Raw genomic sequence first — 21,449 nt, forward strand, 5'->3', positions numbered from 1 at the left:
GCCTCTTACGACACGCATGGCTTACGGAGGAAGAATTCTGTTGCACTTCCCCATGGAGAAGTATGTATGTTCAGTAAAATCAGATTTAGTAATTTTATCGAGCACACATATAGGTGGCAAAGTTATTTTTTACTTGTAAAGCATACAATTGGTAAAAAGTAGTTAACTCAAGAAAATTAATGTTTATTCATATGCAAACCTTTTAGGACTTTAAATATAAATTTCATTATACCTGATTTGCTTTATAATATAAATTTTGTGTACCTTTAACCAAGTCCTGGAGGTTGAAAGTAGTACTATGCCTGCACTTTTAAGAAAGGGGGTGAGGATGCTGCATTTCAGGGTCATTTGGATGTGATATTAGCTCTTCTTCGGCAAGGTGGCAGTTAAATCAGTGGTGATGTTTTTTACCTATCTTGGTGAGAGATGGTGTTAAAAAGCAAAGCTAATAAATTATTATAAAAGCTTAAATATATCACTTGCTATAAACATTTCAATATGTTTTCAGTGGCTGTAACCAAAAATTTAATCGAGGTCACGTTTAAAATTAAAAACTGAATGGAACTGGAATACTTTTAACTGCTAAAATACTTGTACAGTATTTATATTTTCTAAAATCATGTAATCAGGAAGAGTATTGTTTATAAATTAATAAGTCCTTTTACTGAGTAAGATTTCTGAATGATCTCTGTTTAGTCTATAGACCTTAATCAAAAAGCTTGTATACCTTATTTTTGAAACACACTCCAAAACCCTGATACCCCTCACTGCCTGTAATTACCATGGAGTGTTCCACTTTAAGTGCAAGCTTTTTCTTAAACTTCTTTAGTTCACCAGCTATGACTTTTTCTTTTCCAAGAGCTTGCTCATGGCCACACTATTACACCCTAACATCCTCACTCCTTTACAGTACAGTCCTGAATGACTCACGAAATCGTAATGACACGATTGCAAACGCGACGGGCTGGAGTTTTGAGACTCTGACCGCGGGTTCAATCCCGGCCGGGGTATGGTCCTGAATGACCTTTGCTCGTTTGTGGTCATTTTGTTAATACAGGCCTCTTTAAGGGGGGGGGGGCTCCTTGCAGCAATGAAGAGGTTATCGGTCTGAGTAATTGGACCTCTTGGTCGTCTTCCTCTGACCGAACCTAATTACCCCCCAATCCTCCCTTCCCTACCCCCCATACTCCCCTTTTTTTTTTTTTTCCCCCTTTCCTACCCTCTCCCCACCCTCTTGTTTTCTGTCCTGTTTGTAGCCTCTGGGGTCCTCCCCTTTGGCATTACAGTTTCTAGGTAGGTGGTGTGACTAGTGTGCATTGGACAAAATTCTTTTTACAAACGACGTCTCAAACGGATTATCTGTCTGATCATGGAATTGGTAAAATTCTCAAGGCACATTGGCCAAAATGTATCTTTCCACGCTCTTCGAAGTGGTGCGCGTGTCGTAACTACAGAATTCAGAGCAAGTGCATACTCTCCCGCATCACTTCTATTGATAACATACTGGTCACCGTCTGTTAAGCACGCTACTCTTAATTCTTGCAGTGATTGTGGTCTTACAGTGTACCATTGTACAGTGATTTTTTTGTCTTCAGGTGATATTTTGGAACAATTAGTCCTTCAAAACCTTCCTGTTCTTAAGGTAGTTACATACATCCTCCCCATTAGTGGGCATAGGCGCTTTCCTAGCAACATCGTTCATTTAATCTTCGACTGCCATGAACTTCCGTCCTCTGTCTATATTGCGGGACATCGTTTAGAGGTACGTCAAGTAGTTCCCACTTCCCAACAGTGTCGTAACTGCTGGCATCTTGGGCACCCCACTAAACACTGCAGATCTGTGGTGGAATGCCCGATCTGCAGTGCAGTAGATCAAGTAAGTCTTGTAGTCTTCCCCCCTCTTGTCTCAATTGCAAGGAACCTCGTCCTTCCTTTTCCCGCCGTTGCCAGGTCTATCTTGATGAACGAGAGTTTCGTCACCTTAGAGCGCGAGGGCCTTACACTGTGGCAGTCTCTTGGCTCTGCCTTCAAGGAAAACTTCCTCTTGTCCTGTACACTAGAGTAGCCTGTAGACCTCCAACCTCGACAGTCTTCCTGCCTCCCATTACCTCTGCATCCATGGCTCCCAGAGTCGCCCCAGTTTCTAATGCTTTTGCAGTTTTATCCTCTGACACTCCTCCCTCCACACCACTTTCTGCTTCTGCTTCATCTCGCTCGCTCGCCTCGGTCTACTAGACCTCGCAGACCTATGCTTTCTTCATGTCCATCTCCTGTACAGAATCTATCTTCTACCTCGGAGACTAGTTTTCGCCCCCTTTCCAGCTCTTGCAAAAAAGGTGGAGGTTCACCCCCCCCCCAGTGTAGTTCCCTCTTCCCCTGTTCCTCCCCTGGTCTTCCATAGTTGCCCTGCAACCTCCTTCCTCTTCTTTTACACTGCAAGACTCTTCTCCCACAGCCAATGCATCTCTCCAGGCTCATACTCCCTACCCTCCTCAGCCCTCTTTGGTTGCCTCCATAGTTACTCCGACCTTTACTTGCAATGCCTCTCCTGGAGTTTACCTGGAGAGAGTTCCGGGGGTCAACGCCCCCGCGGCCCGGTCTGAGACCAGGCCTCCTGGTGGATCAGAGCCTGATCAACCAGGCTGTTGCTGCTGGCTGCACGCAAACCAACATACGAGCCACAGCCCGGCTGATCCGGAACTGACTTTAGGTGCTTGTCCAGTGCCAGCTTGAAGACTGCCAGGGGTCTGTTGGTAATCCCCCTTATGTGTGCTGTTTGACATAATGGCTTCATCAGCTTCCTTATCAACTGAGACGTTAGACTCTATCTCCAGCTATATAAAGGAGACGACACCCCCGATGGAAACAAACGCGCCTCCATCTGCCCCTTTTATTTCACAACCCATACAACAATCTATTCCTCCGCAATATTCTAATTCTTGCTTACCGTTACCCCCACACGTTAACTGTACTGATCCTAAAAACCCATAGGTTTTACCGTTTCTTATCATTTTATTTTTGTACATAATGTCTTTTTTACAATGGAATATTCGTGGCCTTAGGGGCAACTGAGGAGAACTCCAATTGTTGCTCTCCCAGTTGTCCTCGATGTGTGTTGGTTTGCAAGAGCCGAAAATTCGTTCTGCTGTCATTCGCCCAGTTTCAGGCTACTTGCTGATACATTCTTCTGATCCTTTACCTGACAAATCTTAATGAAAGTATGCTTCTTGTACATGTTGATATACCATATCAACAAATTTTTATTCATTCCCTGCTGCATTATACTGCAGCTCGTATTTACACCGATGGTTTACAGTTTGCTCTGTCTCCTTCTCGTGCCTTCTGTATCTCTGATATCAGTCTCTCAATTTCATCTCTACCGCCACCCATATTGTTGGGTGATTCTAACGCTCGCCATCTGTGGGAAGGGTCCCAATTGCGACTCGTAGTGATCACTTGGAGACTCTTCTCACTTCTCGTCCTCTTCATGTTTTAAACATGGGTGCTCCTACCCATTTTGACTCGTACTCGTCTCCTGCATTGATCTTCCTATCTGTTCCTCGCCTGTTGCACTTGATTTCGCGTGGTCTGTTCTTCCAGATTTACACTGTAATGATCACTTCCCCATCCTTCTTACTACTACTGTGTATGCCCGACCATTCGTAGCAGTCATTGGCAATTTGTTCGAGCAGATTGGGACTTGTACTCTCATCTTACCACCTGTTGTGAGGAACCCTTTTCATCCTCTGTTGATGAACTGGCACACTACTTTTCGACCTTAGTCCTAACTGCAGCAACACATTCTATCCCTCAAACCTCAGGTAGGCATTCTCAGGCATGTGTACCTTGGTCTCCTACATGCACCCATGCAGTGCATTTAAAACATACTGCATGGGGCTTTTATCGGTATAATCATATTGCAGAGCATCTGTTGGATTTCAAGCAGGCAAGGGCAGTTGCTCGCCGTGTCATCTGCAATGCTAAACTCACCTGTTGGTGAGACTACGTCTACCAATACCTTCTCTTCCCCTATGTGCGTGATTTGGAAAAACGTGCGGAAATTGTGTGGTAAATACACTCCGGACCCAGCTCCCGTTTTGCGGGTTGGTGGAGTTGACGTCGTAGAACTCTGTTCCCAATTGCTGTGGCAACTGGGAACTATCCTGTCTGTATCTTCCAAGGGCTTCACCTGTCCCTCATTTCTTGCCTCTAAGCCTACCAAAGAGCAATTGGCCTTAGACTTCTCCAATGGATTGGAGCTGTATAATGTACCTGTTACTCTTCTAGAATTAGAGTCCGTGCTTTCCATGTGCCGGCCGTCAGCACTGGGACCTGACGATATCCACATCAGTATGTTACACCATTTCCATTCTACAGCTCTAGCTGTTCTTTTACGTCTTTTTAATCTGATTTGGGAGTGAGGGGTTCTCCCACAACACTGGAAATCAACTATTATACTGCCGTTTCGCAAACTGGGCGCCTCAGGGCTAGACACATCTCATTACTGTCCCATTGCCCTGACCAGCGTGGTCTGCAAGGTGATGGAACAATTGGTGAATAGACGTCTGATGTGGTTCTCAGAGAGAGACAGACTTTCCCCTCGCCAATATGGCTTTCGCAAAGGCTGCTCTACTTTAGACCCCTTGCTCCACTTCAATACGTATATTCGAAATGCCTTTGCAAACGACGACTCTGGCCATCTTCTTGTCATCGGTGTCGAGGTTGGGAGACTACTCTCTCTCATCTTCGCATCGGCCACACTCGTCTTACTCATGGGTACCTCATGGAGAGGCGTCCTGTTCCTCTGTGAGAATTGTCAAGTTCCAGTATTTGTTAGCCACATTCTGTTGGACTGCCCTCCCTATCAACGAGCACACACAATTTACCTCCATCTCCGCTCTGCTGCCCTTTCTTTACCTCCCCTTCTTGCTGACTGACCCTGTAATCCAGACACACTGACTTTTTGACGGCAACTGATTTACTACACAAACTCTGATGTGTCTGGCACTCTCCTCGATCCTTTCCACCTTAATTTCTAGCTACCCTCTACCCCTGCACTATCCACTGCCCTGCTACACCTCATATCCTAATAATCATCCCTCTCCCTCTTGCTACCCATTACCCCTGCATCCTTCCCTGCCCTGCCGTGCTGTATAGCCCTTGTGGTTTAGCGCTTCTTTTTTTTATTATATGTCAACCGCACTTGACTTTACCTGGTCTATGCTCCCAGATTTACATGATAGTGGTCATATTCCTATCTTCCTTACTTCCCATTCATATTCTCACCTTCCTCGAAGCCAACATTGGCAATTTGAACGAGCGAATTGGGATCTGTAGTTGGGCCAAACCGCTTTTAGTAAGGACCCTTCTTCATCCTCTACTGATGAACTGTTACACTTATTTTCAACCTTAGTTTTAACCGCAGCTTCACATTCTGTACCTCAAACCACAACCAAGCATTCTCAGAAATGCGTGCCTTGGTGGTCTTGTGCAGTACGTTTGAAACGTGCTGCATGGGGCCGATGTCGTTACAGTAGGACCACAGAGCGTCTCCTTGATTTTAAATGGACGAGAGCGGTCACCTGACATGTCATCCGTGAAGCAAAATGCACTTCATGGCAAGATTGTTTCTACCATTACTTCTGTTTCCTCTACGAGTGCAGTTTTGGAAAAAAGTGCAGAAACTGATAGGCAAGTTCTCTCCAGACCCTGCTCCCATTCTCCAAGTTGCCAGTGTCAGTGTTGCAAGCCCTCTTGAAGTTGCCACAGAAATCAGAAATCTTGTTTGTATCTCTATAGGGCTCCATCAATGTCCCTTGTTTCTTTTCTCCAAGCCTGCCAAAGAGTTACTGCCCTTAGACTTTTTTCTAACAGAAAAGAGCCCTATAATGTGCCTTTTACACTTCTAGAACTAGTCCACACTTTCTACTTGCCGATCATCGGCAGCTGGGCCTGATGGCATTCATATTTGTATGCTTCAGTCCTCTTAAGTCTTCTCAATCTTATTTAGTAGCAAGGAATTCTTTCCCAGCTGTGGCTATCTGCCATAGTTCTACCTTTTCATAGGCCATGTACTTCAGGACATGATACACCACACTGTTGTCCCATTGCTCTTACAAGTGCAGTTTGCAAGGTGATGGAACGTCTGGTAAATAGACGTTTGATGTGGTATTTAGAGACACGCTAGTCTCTCCCCCCATCAATATGGCTTTCGTAAGAGCCGCTCTACTATTGACCCCTTACTCTGCTTAGATATCTGTCTGTAATGCCATTGCTAGTACCCACTCAGTTACAGCAGTCTCTTTTGATCTTGAAAAGCATATGACACTACTTGGAGGTACAACATCTTGGCCCAAGCTCACTCCTTAGGCCTCCGAGGCAATCTCCCCTCAAGGGAGGTTCCTAGACGCTGGTGAGGGGGGCTCGTGATCTAGGGAATTGGATCTGTGCTATAGTTCCCTGAATTGAGCCTGAATACCTTCCATCCCCCGCCAGGCGCTGTATAATCCTACGGGTTTAGAGCTCCCCCATGATTCTAATACAATCTAATGCAATCTGCCATTTTTTTTTCTTGCAAACTACTTATCTGAGAGATTTCCGTGTCCGGAAATGTCGCTCAGACAAGTGGTTAATAATTTGCTTTCCCCAGACTTTGTTTAAGCTGAAGGTGTTCCTCAGGGATGTGTGTGTCCTTAGCACCACACTTTTTCTCCTTGCTATAAATAATCTGGCATCTTTTCTCCTATCTAATATTGGTCATCACTATGTTGATGACTTCGCTATAGCGTGTTCAGGCGCTGACTGTCGCCTAGTAGCCGCCTCACTCCAGAATGCTGTCAACAGTGTTTCTCATTGGGCAACTACCCATGGGTTTAATTTTTCTAGTGCTAAAACACAACAAATTACTTTCACCAGACGTTCAATCATCCCTGATATTCCATTGTACCTGTATGGCTCACGAATCCTTGAATGTGATATGGTCAGGTTTCTCGGCCTACTCTTTGATCACCGGTTGTCTTGGAAACCTCACATTACCTTCCTGAAAGCAACTTGCCATAGCCGGCTGAACCTCCTTAAAACCCTCGCTCATCTTTTAATGGGGGTGGATCGTCGAACTCTCCACTGACTGCATTCAGCCCTAATTTTACCGAAGCTAGGTTATGGTGACCAGATATATTCTGCGGCCTCAACTGCAACTCTTTCTAAACTTGATCTCATTCATCATCAGGGATTAAGTTCGTCTAGATGCTCATCGCTCCTCATCTATCGAAAGCCTCTATGCAGATGCAAATGTCCCAGCCTTGAATGATCGTCGCGATGCTCATTACCTCCGCTATTTTGTCCACTCTCAAGACCTTCTGGGGTCCAGTCCCTGGACCCATTATGTACCTCTGTAATCTTTTGACTACCACCCACAGGATGGGTATGGGGTGTATAATAAAGATATTAAACTTAAACTAATTCAAGACCTTCATGATCCTTCTATATACAAGATAGTAACAGATGTTAGCAGAGGTCCATCATTTGTTCACCACCCTTGTTTACTCCACCCATTTCATCTTCAATTGCTCTTGTTTCCTCTTCAGTTGCCCCCTTTATATGTTCATCTATCTTCTAACTCGGCACTTCCCCCTTGGGAAATTCCGACAGTTAGTGTCTGTATTTCCCCACTGCCGTGCGCGAAAGTCCAAATCCCTACAGTTGATTCTTGCTCTCTTTTTCTTAATCACTAACGATCTCATTCTCATGCCGTTGCAGTGTATACTGATGGTTCTAAATCCTCTGATAGTGTTGGGTTTGCAGCAATGTTTCCTGACTGTGGTGCGAGGTCATTTATTAGACTCGACTAGCATTTTTACAGCTGAATTATATGCCATTCTCATTGCAATTATTCGTATTGCATCTATGCCTTCATCAATGTTTTTAATCGTCTGTCCTTTAGTGCTTTGTAAGCTATTAAAAATTTTGATTCACCTCATCCCCTAGTTCTTCGGATACAACTTTGGTCACGCTGCATTACTAGTAAATATAAAGAAATCGTTTTCTGTTGGATGCCTCCTCATGTTGATGTTCAGAGCAATGAGCAGGCTCTGCTGTGCGATCTGCGGTTCATGACCTACCAGTGTTATATTGAAGTATTCCATTCTCTGACTATTTTGCTGTAATCTCTACTCACCTTCGCAACTGTTGGCGACAACGTTGGTCTGATATGACTCATAACAAATTGCATTCTATCAGACCAAGTTTGGGCTTCTGGCCTTGTCATCGATACCAAGGCTGGGAGATAACACTCTCGTCTTCACATCGGACACACTCGTCTAACTCATGGGTATCTTGTGGAGAGGCATCCTGTTCTACTCTGTGAGAATTGTCTAGTTCCTGTTTCAATTTCCCATATTCTATTGGACTGTCCTGTCTATCAACGAGCACGCAGAATTTTCCTCCGGTGTCGTCACCGCTCTAACGCCCTTACTTTATTTTCCCTCCTTGCTGACGGCCCCACCTTTGACAGACACTCTCTCCGACTTTTTGACAGCAACCGATTTATTACACAAACTTTGATAATCCTTTAGCATTCCTCACAGCCCTTCCTATTTACCTTTGTTGTCATCTCCACCCTTACTTATCCTTCAATCCTGCATCAATCCCTGCCCTGCAGCGCTGTATGACCCTCTAGGTTTAGCACTTCCTTTTGATTATAATAATACCGTTCTTACGTAGACCATTATTAGTGCAAATATTATGTGTTGTTTGTGGTCTGGCTTGTTTGTAATACAGTTTCTGTGGATTACTGAAATATTAAACATAGCTAGCCACTGCCTTGTCGTGCAACTGACTTATGAATGTTGACTTCTGTACCACAGCGAAAACAAGAACACTTGATATTTCTCCTGAGCGCCCCTTTCCGGCCTTTCATGTATGGTGTAAGTTTATTCAGGTATAGGTACACATAAATACAGTTACATAAATTATCATACATGGCAACATATGTATAAATTACCTAGGATAACTCGAGAAATTCAAACGAAGTGGCTTATTTCCATTGGGGTCAAGGACCCCAGTGGAAATAAGGGCTCTTGATACGATGAATTGGAAGGGCTCTTGAATCCGATGAAATAAAAATACCCTCTCTTTCTTTGGACTGACTTTGATTACCTCCCACTCTCTTAGGCACTGCGTGACCCTTATTGAAGAAATGTTTCGCCACACAGTGGCTTCATCAGTCCAATACAGAGTAGAAATGGGTAAGGAGAGGAGGAGCTTGAGGTATTCAGTCCCTCAACCTGGAATCGATGTGTTCAGTCCATTACTCTTGTAGGAAGTACAGCATAGGGCCAGAGAGGTGGCTTATATACTGCAGTCTGTGATCCCGCCTCCTGCTTCGACTCATCTGACTGCAGTATATAAGCCACCTCTCTGGCTCTGTGCTGCACTTCCTACAAGAGTGATGGACTGAACACATCGATGCCAGGCTGAGGGACTGATTACCTCAAACTCCTCCTCTCCTTACCCATTTCTACTTGGTATTGGACTGATGAAGCCACTGTGTGGCGAAGCGCTTCTTCAATAAAGATTCCCATGTGTTGCATAAGTGTCTTAATTCTTCTACCTTAGGTCAGGTAAGATTGCTTGGAATAAGACAAATGCCTCCAGACGCGGGTCTTACTCAGATGACGGAGGTTTTGGTCATTGCTGGCTTACCGGTCCACCCCATTAAAAATTAAAGATAATGCTAATTTGCTTATCTCAGTTATCTAGTAGCCAAGAGCTGTATGACCCTTGTGGGTTTAGCGCTTTTTTTATTATAATGCTCATCGAGGAGTATCTGGTGATAACTCATCCAGATGTGGATTTAAAAATAAACACCAATGAAAATAAGCCAAAATACTTCGCTCTACTTAGTTACTAATTTCAATAAAGTCCCGTCTTTAGTTCTACTTCTACTACATTTACATTGTTGGATACAGGGAGATACTGTTGTTGAATGACTAAAAACGACGTAGTTCTCCAAGCTATACAAAGCCATTTTCTGTTATTCGGAGAGATATAAAATTTTAGGCTAACTATAATAAGTATGTCATTCACTACCGTCGTCAAATAAAAATTAATAATTTTATTTTCAAGCATTATAAATATATATAACCTCTGGAAAATCCATGGTATGTATAGCATTTCTAAAGCACCACTGTCAATGACAGGGTGGAAACATTAGGAAGTGTTTCTTTTAAGACACCTGCTGTCCATGTTCATCTATCAGTAAAATAGGTAACTGGGTGTTAGTCGATTGATGTGGGTCGCATCCTGGGGACAAAACTGCCTAATCTGCCTGAAATGCTCTGCATAATAAGGGCTTTCTATAATAGTAGTATGTCATTGATGTCAGCTAGGCCTGCATACTTTTTACATGTACTTGTAGAAATAGATTAGTATTATTATTATTACGATAAATAGTGCTGGTAAGTTTATTTAGGTACGGGTACACATAAGTGCAATTATCATACAGAGTAACATGATTAAGCATAGTATATAATCTGTGGAAAATTGCATTTATCTGAATGTAACTAATTATGTACATAACAGTAAATGATAACAAAGATAATTATTATTTATCAATGTTACATAGACAAGTAGGAATTGGGACACCTAGGTCGCAAAAAATGTCCCCCTTCGATACCTACCACTGTCATAACCACAAGTTGCTCTGGACCTATTAATTAAATGAAATATACATACACCAGGAATACTGGTAAATATATAAATTTGTGGACTGTATATTAAAAATGATTATATATAAATTCACATATACATAACAGAAGGAAAATATATCTTAATATCACTCACCAATTTGACTGGATATTAAGTTGTATCATACTCAGAAAAACCTCACTAACCAAATTTATGAAAACACTGGCCAGAATTATACACAAATCTAGAGAGCTTATCTGAGGTTCCTGGAGCTGTCTTGTCCAGTCGTCTGATATCTCAAGTTATGCAGGAATGCATGTCCAACAATTTCGCCTCCTATTTGAGAGGTGTCAGCCCAATTTCAACCTCTAGAGCACGAAAATTCCTTCCCATCACACCAACGTTGTACACAATTCAAAACCAAGATGGCGAGTCCCGTCTGTGCAGACGCAGGCTTTCCATTTTCTACGACATAAATATTATTAAATACAGTATGGCCATCTATTTACATATAAATACTGAATTTCTGGAAAATATATACAGTATTTTCCACACTGCGGCCGGCCGGAGTTCGTTGCTAAACGACTCAAATTACTCCTTCCTTTAGGAGATGATTCCAGCTGGTTCTGGCTTGAGTGGCTGTTCTCCTAGTAGGTCTTACTACGATTTCATTTTCCGGCATCACTTGGTCAGTGTTATCTTCCATATCACTTGTGTCACTTTCCCTCAGATTTTCATTTATGTTTGATTGAACACCTAACTCCAAGGGAATCAATTTATTAATTGTGCATAAACTTTCCTGGCCACAACACAACACTTTGACATTCCTGACAACACCTTGTGCATCTGGGTACAATGTCAATACTTTGCCCAGAGGCCACAATGTTCGATGTTGTTCAGTGTCAATTAACACAATGTCACCTGGTTGAATGGTCTGTCGATTTACTGCCTCTGTTGCACCATAAAAGTGTTCATGTAGTGTAAGAAGGTATTCCTTACGCCACACATTAGACCAATGATCAATTACTTTATTTAACATTTTAAATTTATTACACAACACTGCCGCATCATTGTAATCTTCATCACTTTCTTCCGAATTATCTCTATAGACAGGGGCAGCTTCCAATTTCCTTCCACATATTAGGTGAGAAGGTGTTAATACATCTGCATCAGGTGTATCACTCATGTACGAGAGAGGCCTATTATTTATACAATTTTCTGCCTCCACTAACACTGCACGGAATTCTTCCAAATTAATTCTCTTCCGGTGTAGTACTTTACGGAGACACCTCTTCACTGTGCCTATCAGTCTTTTGTACAGCCCCCCCTGCCAAGGGGCTCTAGGAGTAATAAATTTCCAGGTACACCCTCGCTGGGTTAACAGAGATTGAACATCGTTACTATTATTTAATTCTATCAAGTGTTGAGCACCTGCTACAAAATTTGTGGCATTATCCGAAATCATCAACCTCGGACAGGATCTCCTAGCTGTAAATTTTCGAAACAGCTGTATAAACTGTTCTGCAGACAAATCCTGTGCCACTTCTAAATGAACTGCCCTAGTAGCAGTACAGGTGAACATACAAACATACACTTTCAGTGGAACACCATTTGACGTACCTGTTAAAATTATTGGACCACTATAGTCTACACCTGTTACATCAAATGGTTTCACTAATTGTACACGCTCCTTTGGCAATGGTGGAGGACCTGGGTACATATAGGATCTGGCATCCACACGGCGACATATTACACAAGATTTAATCACCCTTTTTACACTTTTCCGTCCTTGTGGAATCCAGAAAGTTTCCCTAATACAATTTAAGGTATCTTGTACCCCACCATGCATTACATTTTTATGGGCATTTAGAACAATCAAATTTGTTAGATGATGAGCTTTGGGCAGTAAGATAGGGTGTTTAGCATAATCACCCAATTCAGCATTTTGTATCCTACCTGTGGAAATTTATTTGGTCCCTAAAGTTCCACAGGACAGATCCAGCATGGCCATAATGGGACAGCTGAGCTGGGTGACCCTTAAAACCCTCCCAAACAAACAGCATTCTCTCTAGTTGGCGGTGGATTGTTGGTAGGCATTTATTTAATTTATAGATTTACTCTTCAGGGAAGGAGTAGGTAGTTTTACTGGTAGTACACTAATATTAGGATTATTGAGACAACTGTAGATAATAATAATGTAGACCTAAGACCTTAACATGGGTAGTAATAGGCCGATAATGTAGGCAAACACTAGGATAAGTTAGCTAGGGAGAACTGGCAGCCCTAGTTTGAACAAAGAGACGAGGGTATGGAAGAGAGACCAGCTCGTTCTTCTTAAGACAGACACCAACTGGACAAGATGTGCCGTGATCAGCAGATGGCGCCCCCCACGTGTCTTCACATCTGAGACCTGGGGAAATCTGGTAGAGGCACCTCGATGTACTGTAGATGACCTCCTCTGTCAGGCCCATACAGTAAGACAAGACCTCCACTTTTATCTCGTAGATTTCTGGCCAGTGTCTGGGGAGATCGTGAGTGAGTTGATCTGTGGGCCTGTGTTGCAGCTGGCAGAGCATGCCCAGTAAGTACCAGTGTCTCAGAGCAGTCTGGAGCTAGTGTCCGTGTCTGCATAGTTATACTAGGGGATACATACCCTCTTGGATATAGGAATTTCTGAGGTTCATCTGGATCTGGAGAGAGTTTCGGGGGTCAACGCCCCCGCGGCCCGGTCTGTGACCAGGCCTCCTGGTGGATCAGCGCCTGATCAACCAGGCTGTTGCTGCTGGCTGCACGCAAACCAACGTACGAGCCACAGCCCGGCTGATCAGGAACTGACTTTAGGTGCTTGTCCAGTGCCAGCTTGAAGACTGCCAGGGGTCTGTTGGTAATCCCCCTTATGTGTGCTGGGAGGCAGTTGAACAGTCTCGGGCCCCTGACACTTATTGTATGGTCTCTTAACGTGCTAGTGACACCCCTGCTTTTCATTGGGGGGATGGTGCATCGTCTGCCAAGTCTTTTGCTTTCGTAGTGAGTGATTTTCGTGTGCAAGTTCGGTACTAGTCCCTCTAGGATTTTCCAGGTGTATATAATCATGTATCTCTCCCTCCTGCGTTCCAGGGAATACAGGTTTAGAAACCTCAAGCGCTCCCAGTAATTGAGGTGTTTTATCTCCTTTATGCGCGCCGTGAAAGTTCTCTGTACATTTTCTAGGTCGGCAATTTCACCTGCCTTGAAAGGTGCTGTTAGAGTGCAGCAATATTCCAGCCTAGATAGAACAAGTGACCTGAAGAGTGTCATCATGGGCTTGGCCTCCCTAGTTTTGAAGGTTCTCATTATCCATCCTGTCATTTTTCTAGCAGATGCGATTGTACAATGTTATGGTCCTTGAAGGTGAGATCCTCCGACATAATCACTCCCAGGTCTTTGACGTTGGTGTTTCGCTCTATTTTGTGGCCAGAATTTGTTTTGTACTCTGATGAAGATTTAATTTCCTCATGTTTACCATATCTGAGTAATTGAAATTTCTCATCGTTGAACTTCATATTGTTTTCTGCAGCCCACTGAAAGATTTGGTTGATGTCCGCCTGGAGCCTTGCAGTGTCTGCAATGGAAGACACTGTCATGCAGATTCGGGTGTCATCTGCAAAGGAAGACACGGTGCTGTGGCTGACATCCTTGTCTATGTCGGATATGAGGATGAGGAACAAGATGGGAGCTAGTACTGTGCCTTGTGGAACAGAGCTTTTCACCGTAGCTGCCTCGGACTTTACTCTGTTGACGACTACTCTCTGTGTTCTGTTAGTGAGGAAATTATAGATCCATCGACCGACTTTTCCTGTTATTCCTTTAGCGCGCATTTTGTGCGCTATTACGCCATGGTCACACTTGTCGAAGGCTTTTGCAAAGTCTGTATATATTACATCTGCATTCTTTTTGTCTTCTAGTGCATTTAGGACCTTGTCGTAGTGATCCAATAGTTGAGACAGACAGGAGCGACCTGTTCTAAACCCATGTTGCCCTGGGTTGTGTAACTGATGGGTTTCTAGATGGGTGGTGATCTTGCTTCTTAGGACCCTTTCAAAGATTTTTATGATATGGGATGTTAGTGCTATTGGTCTGTAGTTCTTTGCTGTTGCTTTACTGCCCCCTTTGTGGAGTGGGGCTATGTCTGTTGTTTTTAGTAACTGAGGGACGACCCCCGTGTCCATGCTCTCTCTCCATAGGATGGAAAAGGCTCGTGATAGGGGCTTCTTGCAGTTCTTGATGAACACAGAGTTCCATGAGTCTGGCCCTGGGGCAGAGTGCATGGGCATGTCATTTATCGCCTGTTCGAAGTCATTTGGCGTCAGGATAACATCGGATAGGCTTGTGTTAATCAAATTTTGTGGCTCTCTCATAAAAAATTCATTTTGATCTTCGACTCTCAGTCTGGTTAGCGGCTTGCTAAAAACTGAGTCATATTGGGACTTGAGTAGCTCACTCATTTCCTTGCTGTCATCTGTGTAGGACCCATCTTGTTTAAGCAGGGGCCCAATACTGGACGTTGTTCTCGATTTTGATTTGGCATAGGAGAAGAAATACTTTGGGTTTCTTTCGATTTCATTTATGGCTTTTAGTTCTTCCCGCGATTCCTGACTCCTAAAGGATTCTTTTAGCTTAAGTTCGATGCTTGCTATTTCTCTGACCAGGTGCAGGCAGGACACTAATAACGATTGAATATTGCAGGAATTAAGGCTCCCGGTTGCACGTGGTTTCTGAGGGGAAGTCCAAAGGGGCTAAGGCTAAGCTTAGGGAAGTTGAAGATCAGGATATATACTGCAACACCAAGTTAGTCCTTTATACGTGCATGCAGGCGAGTTTCTTGCAACATCAATCATTTGTGAAAATCTGTCCTATAAGCCACTTGTGAGGCTGAGGTACCCACCTCAGAGCTCGGTGTCAACAGAGTTTGCCAGGGTAGGCGACTCACTTGGAGGCAGTCCACACAAATTTTCACAAAAGTGGTCCTTCGAAAACCGTGATGTGGAATAGTTAGGTTAAGCTATCATAGCTAGGCCACAGTTAGGAACCAATTTAACAGAGTTAGGTTAAGCTATCATAGCTAGGCCACAGTTAGGAACCAGTTTAACAGAGTTAGGTTAAGTTAGCACACCTAGGCCCAGAGTTACACACAGGCTAGGCCAAGCTGACTATACACACAAGTTGTTATTTGCAGTAATTTACAGGCAGGCCAGGTAGGCTAGAGAAGCTTGTGAATTTAATTATTTACAGTGATTACAAGTAATCCAGAGTAGGAGACTTGTGTGTTAATTACTTACAGTGGATTTGCAAGGTAGCCATAGTTAGGCTAGGCTTGTGCAATATTTACAAAAGTTATAGTAGCTAGGACAGATTTAACCTAGTTATTATTTACAGGGAGTTATAAAGCTAGGTTTAAGTTATAGCACACTAGCTAGGTTAGGATTTACCTTATCCAACCATCCACGCTAGACAGAGTAAGCTGGGCACAGTTAGGCCAAGCTGTTTACATACATTATTTATTTACTGTTTCACAAGTTGATTTGTTGAATTTATTTGTGTTAACCAAGTGATTTTAATTTGTATACTGCACTTTTTATTGTGTGATTTTCATTGTCTTTGATTCATGTTAATGTGGGATTTGTGAATTGTACCTGGTTTGTACGTTGGTTTGCGTGCAGCCAGCAGCAACAGCCTGGTTGATCAGGCGCTGATCCACCAGGAGGCCTGGTCACAGACCGGGCCGCGGGGGCGTTGACCCCCGAAACTCTCTCCAGGTAAACTCCAGGAGACTAGGTTAAGTCCTGTAATTATTTGCTGGCATTGTACAGGAAAGTGCTAGGTTAAGCTTTCACATCGATACACATTTTGATTGGGATTTGAGAGCTAACAGTGTACATTTTAAGTCAGAGTAGAGTCAATATAACAAAGGGAATTGTTAAGCTTGTTGAGAAGCCTTGAGACTCGTTCATTCTTACCTAACACCGTGACGTGCTGAGGGGTGGACTGAGTAAAGTACAATTAGTGTCACACTCCTCATTAAACTTCGACAATGGCAGATGGGGGTTCAGGAGAGTCTGGTTCAGTGTTAACAAAATTAAAACGATCAGTAGCGGCATACAAAGGGCATCTGAACAGAACGCGTAACAGGTGCAAGGCTACTTGCCAACGCAGTAACGTAGACTGCGATGATTTGCAAGACTGCTTGAAGAGTTTGGGGGAAAAATGGGAAGCCTATGAACAAGCATTCTCAGCATATGAGCTACAGGCTATTGAGGATAATGAATCCCAGGGTAGTCTTCAGCAGGCTCTGGACGAATTCACTAAGGATGATGTAGATTGTCATCAGGAGATGAATATGTACAAAGATAAGTTAAGTACAATAAAGGCTAGTATTCCAAGGGTGGTGTTGAACACTGCAGGTACCCCAAACAGCCACACACCTGTCAATATGTTGCCCAGGTTGCCCCAGTTGAATTTACCGACGTTCGACGGAACCTTAACAGAGTACATTGCTTTCTGGGATCAGTTTAAAGCCCAGATAGATGACAGGAACAATTTGTCAGATGCCGTCAAATTGCAGTATTTGCGGTCGCAGCTCGAGGGTAAAGCCTTAGACCTGGTCCGGCACTACCAGATTACTGACACTAATTACCAACATGCCAAAGACCAATTAGAAGACATGTTTGGCAACACTGTGGAGATAAAGGTAGCTATACTTTATCGGTTGTTGGATCTAGAGGCTTGCCGACATGACCGTCAAAGCCTAGAGAAGTTCCATATTGAAATTATGAGCTTGACAAATAGTTTCAGAGATTTGCATGATGAGGATGATTCAGAATGGGTCCTTAGCCAGGTGATTCAGAGGAAACTGGCTAGCACTACAGTGCATGAGTTGCACTTAAAATATCGGACGAATAGGTTCACGATAAAACAAATTGTTGAGGGGTTGGGAGATCTCGTTTCTCATTTGAGTATAGGTGTAAGAGAAGAGTCACCACCATCGCCACATAAAACCCCAGAAAGTTGCTCAAAGATCTCGAGAAATCAGTCTAAAGCTCGTACGACTAACGTTGGAGTGTACTATGGTAAAGAGGTGTCTAAGGTAAGAACCTCTAAGCAGAACCTCAGAGGCACTCATGCCAGAATATGTGTGTTCTGCGAAGGCGAACATGCTAGCACGAGTTGCTCGGAGTATATGACACTGAGCAGTAGGAAACAGAGACTAAGGGAGTTGAGACTCTGCTTCAAGTGTTGTGGGGAACACTTTGTGAGGGACTGTGGCACCCAGCTCAGTGAGTGTCGAGTCTGTTGCAAAGGTAAGCACCATACTGCACTAGGTCCCAATAATTTAAGGGAACCCCAGGCTAGTAGGGATATCTCTCAGGTAGAGATAGAAAGTGAGTCTGAGCCTGAAATGGTAGCCAGCGTGATTAGTGGGAGTGAAGTCTCTAATCTGAGTGAGAATCACGGAGGTGCTGCCCTACCTACAGTCATGGCAAAGGTTGTGAATGGGCACAGGTCCGAAACAACCCGATTATTCTTTGACCCAGGAGCACAAGCATCCTTGATAACAAAGAAGTTGGTGGCTAAATTAAAGTTGAAGGACACAAGGAAAGTTAGTATGATGTTGGGAGGGGCTATAAGTCAGGTCCCACCCAAATCTTATGATGTGGTGGATGTCACAGTCAAATTAGGTGGACATCGCAGAGACATTACAGCCTTGGTGGTAGAGACATTACCCAGGGCAATTACAGCGAGAAGTCTTGCTGCAGCAGCTAAGCGATTGAAAGACCTTGATGTGAAGTTGGCAGACCAGGGAATTACCACTGAAACGGTCAGAAATGTAGGTATCCTGGTGGGAGCCAATCATATAGATGACTTCCTGTCTACACGACGGACGTTTAAGGAAGGAATTGGTTTATACAGATCCCCAGTAGGATACATCATAGGCGGCAGGATTCCACCTGAATTCCCTGCCACGCCAGATAGAGGAGAAGCTGACCCCATGATAGCTGGGGGAGTAGTGATAATGAATACCAGTATACACTATGAACTGCCAGGGAAGCTGAACCAGGTAGGTAGTGACGAACACTCGGCTACCTTGGGAAAACACTTTTACAGGGTACATAAAGAGGGAGATAGATTGCCATTAAATCCAGGGAACCTCGTAACAGTGGGAGGAAAGGCTACCAGGGCATGTGGGCCACTGGGTGGGAAAGTACGGAGCCACTCAGTCAAGGCTAGACATATGAAAGATGTTAAAGTTAAAGGAAAGGGTGCTAAGACCACCGGAACCAACAAGTTTACACCCGCAGAGGTCCATGCAGGGGAAACTGGACGGTTGAAGTTAGACCGGAGTCTGCACGACGAGAGTGGCCGGACAGCACTCGTGTCCAGGGTCCGCCATGGGGGCTCGCGGAAGGTGAACTTGATTTAGACTTAGCACCTACCTTCGCCGGCGGGAGGATGTGGAAATTTATTTGGTCCCTAAAGTTCCACAGGACAGATCCAGCATGGCCGTAATGGGACGGCTGAGCTGGGTGGCCCTTAAAACCCTCCCAAACAAACAGCATTCTCTCTAGTTGGCGATGGATTGTTGGTAGGCATTTATTTAATTTATAGATTTACTCTTCAGGGAAGGAGTAGGTAGTTTTACTGGTAGTACACTAATATTAGGATTATTGAGACAACTGTAGATAATAATAATGTAGACCTAAAACCTTAACATGGGTAGTAATAGGCCGATAATGTAGGCAAACACTAGGATAAGTTAGCTAGGGAGAACTGGCAGCCCTAGTTTGAACAAAGAGACGAGGGTATGGAAGAGAGACCAGCTCGTTCTTCTTAAGACAGACACCAACTGGACAAGACGTGCCGTGATCAGCAGACAGTGCCCCCCACGTGTCTTCACATCCGAGACCTGGGGAAATCTGGTAGAGGCACCTCGATGTACCGTAGATGACCTCCTCTGTCAGGCCCATACAGTAAGACAAGACCTCCACTTTTATCTCATAGATTTCTGGCCAGTGTCTGGGGAGATCGTGAGTGAGTTGATCTGTGGGCCTGTGTTGCAGCTGGCAGAGCATGCCCAGTAAGTACCAGTGTCTCAGAGCAGTCTGGAGCTAGTGTCCATGTCTGCATAGTTATACTAGGGGATACATACCCTCTTGGATATAGGAATTTCTGAGGTGCAGGCAGGACACTAATAACGATTGAATATTGCAGGAATTAAGGCTCCCGGTTGCACGTGGTTTCTGAGGGGAAGTCCAAAGGGGCTAAGGCTAAGCTTAGGGAAGTTGAAGATCAGGATATATGCTGCAACACCAAGTAAGTTAGTCCTTTACACGTGCATGCAGGCGAGTTTCTTGCATCATCAATCATTTGTGAAAATCTGTCCTACAAGCCACTTGTGAGGCTGAGGTACCCACCTCAGAGCTCGGTGTCAACAGAGTTTGCCAGGGTAGGCGACTCACTTGGAGGCAGTCCATACAAATTTTCACACTGCCTCTGCACCTAATTACATTGTTCTCTAAATACAGCCCCAATTTCTCTATTATAGAACCTTTCACAATTTTTCTTTCCATCATCAATTTAATCTCATTTCCAAAGATTTCCTCCTGTACCCTCTTTATCCAATATTCAAGAGGATGTGAAAACTTATATGAAATATTCATCTTGTTTAGAAATTTAAACACCCCTTTCTTTACAATGATTAGTTCGGGTAAAGAAGAATACCTATTTATATGAATGGCTAAGGAAGGACAAACTATTGGAGCGGTGGTCACAGTAATTTCAACAGGAGCAATATACGCCTTTTGTACAGGCCAATTAGCTTTATTTACCAACCAGCTCAGTCCTTTAAACCATGATACAGCATTTACAAATTTAGCATAAGGTAAACCTCGAGACAAGAAATGAGCTGGATTCTCCTCACCAGGTATATGATTAAATGTTAACATATGCTGACCCAAACTATTATACTTCTCTTGCATCTGATTAATTTCAGCGACTCTGTTTTGTACGTACACAATTTTACTGTTTCCATTATGAATCCATTGTAAGGATACCTCATTATCAGACCAAATTACAGTGTCACTAATATTTATCTCCTGCAACTTATTTCTTATATAATTAGCTAATTTGACACCTACATAAATGGCTGTTAATTCCAACTGAGGTAAGGTACGTGATTTAATTGGAGACACTTTAGCCTTAGACATAACAAGAGAAATAACACTATTACATTGAAGATAAGCAACTACTCCATATGCCAATTTTGAAGCATCACAAAAAATGTGGAATACATTTTTCCCATTTGGATTGGCCACCTGGCGTGGGAACTCCAACATTGGAATTTTTTCATAATCACCAATTAATTCATCCCACCTGTTAATGAATTCCTCAGGTAGAATTTCATCCCAAGCACATTTAAGTTTCCATATTTCCTGAATTAATAATTTCCCTCTTATAGTAAGGGGTGACACTAAACCTAGTGGATCAAAACATTTGGAAACTTCAGCAAGCAAAACTCTCTTAGTTAATTTATTGGGCATATTGTAATTATTAGGTTTTAACATTAACAAATCTCTCTCAGTATCCCAATTTAAACCCAATACATTACTACATTTTGGCACTTCATCTCCATGGTAATCTTTACTTATTTTGTTCTTCAATTTGGACGAATTACTATTCCATTCTCTCCGAGGCATATTTGCACTTTGCATTATTTTATTAGCCTCTCC

This window comes from Cherax quadricarinatus, chromosome 71, assembly GCF_038502225.1.
Source record: "Cherax quadricarinatus isolate ZL_2023a chromosome 71, ASM3850222v1, whole genome shotgun sequence".
NCBI classification, from domain to species: Eukaryota; Metazoa; Arthropoda; class Malacostraca; order Decapoda; family Parastacidae; genus Cherax; species Cherax quadricarinatus.